Consider the following 4,512-nt stretch of genomic DNA (forward strand, 5'->3'; position numbering starts at 1 on the left):
AGGAACGAACTTCCGGTTGGCCCGTTGGGCCTATATTTTGCCCTCCCCATGCTCCGGAGGCTTTCCTGAAGCCCGGGGAGGCGAAAAACGGCCCAACGGCCTAACCGGAAGTTCAGGAACAAACTTCCTGTTGGCCCGTTGGGCCTGTATTTTGCCCTCTCCATGCTCCGGAGGCTTTCCTGAAGCCCGGGGAGGCGAAAAACGGCCCAACGGCCTAACCGGAAGTTCAGGAACAAACTTCCTGTTGGCCTGTTGGGCCTGTATTTTGCCCTCTCCATGCTCCGGAGGCTTTCCTGAAGCCCGGGGAGGCGAAAAACGGCCCAACGGCCTAACCGGAAGTTCAGGAACAAACTTCCTGTTGGCCTGTTGGGCCTGTATTTTGCCCTCTCCATGCTCCGGAGGCTTTCCTGAAGCCCCGGGAGGCGAAAAACGACCCAACAGCCTCACCGGAAGTTCAGGAACGAATTTCCAGTTGGCCTGTTGGGCCTGTATTTTGCCCTCCCCATGCTCCGGAGGCTTTCCTGAAGCCCCGGGAGGCGAAAAACGACCCAACAGCCTCACCGGAAGTTCAGGAACGAATTTCCAGTTGGCCTGTTGGGCCTGTATTTTGCCCTCCCCATGCTCCGGAGGCTTTCCTGAAGCCCAGGGAGGGTGAAAATGGCTTTGCCCGGCCCTCCAGAAGGGTGAAAATCAGTTGGCCATCACGCACATGTGCGCCGGAGCTGTGGGCAAGCGTGCCAGCAAATATGTGTCATAAGTTCACCATCACGGACCTAGACCCTCGTTAGATGACCTAAAGGTGCTTTTTCAAGAGGCAACTGGACTTTCTGATTTTTCTTTGAAGATGTTTCTCTTCTCATCCAAGAAGCTTCTTCATCTCTCAGATGACCTTTGCTCCTGGAGAGAGAACATAGCTGTTCGGCTTTTTGTGTGTCCCCAACCCCCACCCATTTTAACACAAAATCTATGAGGAATTCTAAGGAGAAGATCCAGATCATAAACCACCTTGTCACACATATCACTTGCAACCTCCACTAGAGAAAAACTTTGCTGCCACCATGGCACAAACCTTGATAGTCTGTGAAGATTCTCAGTCATTCAAGTCATTGTTGTCCCAATGGTTGTTTTTTCTAAAAGGTAACTGGACTTTCTGGTTTTTCCTTTCTGCTCCTCACCTGAGAAGCTATACAATACAATATCAGAGTTGGAAGGGACCTTGGAGGTCTTCTAGTCCAACCCCCTGCCTAGACAGGAAACCCTATACTGTTTTAGACAAATGGCTATCCAACACCTTCTTAAAGACTTCCAGTGTTGGGGCATTCACAACTTCTGGAGGCAACTTCTGTTCCACTGATGAATTGTTCTAACTGTCAGGAAGTTTCTCCTCAGTTCTAAGTTGCTTCTCTCCTTGATTAGTTTCCACTCATTGCTTCTTGTTCTACCCTCAGGTGCTTTGGAGAATAGCTTGACTCCCTCTTCTTTGTGGAAACCCCTGAGATATTGGAACAATGCTATCATGTCTCCCCTAGTCCTTCTTTTCATTAAACTAGACATGCCCAGTTCCTGCAACCGTTCTTCATATGTTTTAGACTCCAGTCCCCTAATCCTCTTTGTTGCTCTTCTCTGCACTCTTTCTAGAGTCTCCACATCATTCTTCTTCAGTTCTCCTGAAATGAAACTATTTCTGACTTCTCATCTGGATCCCAACACCCAGATTTCTCAAAAGCCACTTGCTCCACGTAAAACCTGCCTTCCATTGAGGACCTGCACACTGCACAAGTCAAAAAGAGGGCTGTGAAAATATCTACAGCCCCCTCACATCCTGGACATAACCAACTCAATGCCATCACTCTGCTAAACAACTTATTCCCACAACACTGTCATATTACCTACTAAGACTTCATTACTATTCTTCTTCTCTTCCTTCCTAGTACCCATCTCTTCTCACTTATGACTATAACCACGTCGCTTGTATCTTTGCAATTTGTATTTCTTTATAGTTCCTAGTATGATTTGATGGCTTATTAGTAACCGATGACTATCGCTAAGCGTTGTATCTTATGATTCTTGACGGATATATTTTATTTTTTTCTTTAGGTACGCTGAGAGCATATGCACCAAAGACAAATTCTTAGTGTGAACAAAGACAAGAAGCAATGGGTGGAAACTAATCAAGGAGAGAAGCAGCTTAGAACTAAGGAGACATTTCCGGACAGTTAGAACAATTAATCAGTGGAACAGAATTTGCCTCCAGAAGTTGTGAATGCCCCAACACTGGAAGTCTTTAAGAAGATGTTGGATAACCATTTGTCTGAAGTGGTGTAGAGTTTCCTGCCTAAGCAGGGGGTTGGCCTAGAAGACCTTCAAGGTCCCTTCCAACCCTTATTCTATTCTATTCTATTCTGTTCTGTTCTGTTCTGTTATGTTCTATTCTATTCTATTCTATTCTATTCTATTCTATTCTATTCTATTCTATTCTATTCTATTCTATTCTATTCTATTCTATTCTATTCTATTCTATTCTATTCTATTCTATTCTATTCTACTCTACTCTACCCTACCCTACCCTACCCCTACCCCTACCCCTATCCCTATCCCTATCCCTATCCCTATCCCTATCCCTATCCCTATCCCTATCCCTATCCCTATCCCTATTCTATTGTGATGGGCCCAACCCTCTGGAATGACCTCCCCCCTGACATTCGAACTACCACCGACCTCCGTTCCTTCCGGCAAAAGTTAAAGACTCACCTATTTCAATCAGCTGGCCTGGCACTTTCTTAGTTCTACCTCCCGGGGATTTATTCATTTTAATTGGGTTTGGGGTTTTAAAAAGTTTTTAATACACTATATACTATATTTAATATTTATTATTCTATGTACAGTCTTGCAACCTCCTCCACCTACGTATTTAATTATTTAACTGTTTTGTATGTATTTTATAACGTATTTTAGTGACTGTACACCGCCCCGAGTCCCTTTCGGGAGAGGGGGCGGTCTATAAATATGAATAATAAATAAATAAAATAAATATTCTCCCAATCCTCTTGAGAGGAAGCTAAAAATTAAAGCAGATAACCTCTGAGCATCAGAACTTCAGAGTCTGCCAGTGGGAGATGGGGGGTTGACTTTACCAATTGACACATTTTTTTTCCCACAGGGGAAACAAGCTTGAGTCCCACATAAAATCAAATCAAGGTCTGAACATTCAGAAAAGACACCTAGAAAACTTTAGAGCAGGGGTCGGCAATTCAAAGAGACACAAAGATCCTAACCGGAAGCCCACCCCGTTCAACCGTACGTCGGGTTCCCCATCATAGAGTCTCCTCTTAACACGGCGTACTTTTTCCTCTGCCTGTCCGAACCGAAAGCCTTATCAATTGTGATGCTAACCAGAAAACCCGCCCCCTTGCCATTGAGTCTCCTCCTGGCACGCGGTGATTCCCCCCTCCCAACCGGAAGCTCCTCTCAAGCTTGTGGTGCCCACCGGCAACAGGGAGCCACACAGCAGAGGGATGAAAGAGCCACATGTGGCTCCAGAGCTGTGGGTTGCTGACCCCTGCTTTAGAGGGACTGCTGGCAGGGTTCCAGTAAACACACCCAATGGAATCCACACTCCAAGTCAGGCATCATCTAGAAAGTCCTAGTGGACAACCATTTAAATAAGGAGCCAGCCGTGTGCAGCAGCTGCCAAAAAAGCCAACACAGTTCTAGGCTGCATCAACAGAGGGAGAGAATCAAGATCACGTGAAGGGTTAATACCACTTTATAATGCCTTGGTAAGGCCACACTTGGAATACTGCATTCAGTTCTGGTCACCACGATGTAGAAAAGATGTGGAGACTCTAGAAAGAGTGCAGAGAAGAGCAACAAAGAGGATTAGGGGACTGGAGGCTAAAACATAGGAAGAACGGTTGCAGGAACTGGGTATGTCTAGTTTAATGAAAAGAAGGACTAGGGAAGACATGATAGCAGTGTTCCAATATCTCAGGGGTTGCCACAAAGAAAAGGGAGTCACACTATTCTCCAAAGCACCTGAGGGTAGAACAAGAAGCAATGGGTGGAAACTAATCCAGGAGAGAAGCAACTTACAACTGAGGAGAAATTTCCTGACAGTTAGAACAATTAATCAGTGGAACAGAAGTTGCCTCCAGAAGTTGTGAATGCCCCAACACTGGAAGTCTTTAAGAAGATGTTGGATAGCCATTTGTCTGAAATGGTGTAGGGTTTCCTGCCTAGGCAGGGGGCTGGACTAGAAGACCTCCAAGGTCCCTTCCAACTCTACTATTGTATTGTAAAGCATAGGTTTATTAGGCCTGTCATCTTGGCACATCTGGGGAAAACCCGACTCTGCAGGACCTGAGATTTTCCCCACCCAAATCAAAACCCCAAAGTTCGTTCCCTCCAGGTCATCCGTCCATCACATGGTCCAACCAAGTCGCAGCCACCATCCTGGCTGGCTTTGATCCACACCTCTGTAGCATCTGGTAGAGCATCCTTGGCGCCCACGGG

Source organism: Natrix helvetica (assembly GCF_964273705.1).
Source record: "Natrix helvetica genome assembly, chromosome: Z".
Classification (NCBI taxonomy): Eukaryota; Metazoa; Chordata; class Lepidosauria; order Squamata; family Natricidae; genus Natrix; species Natrix helvetica.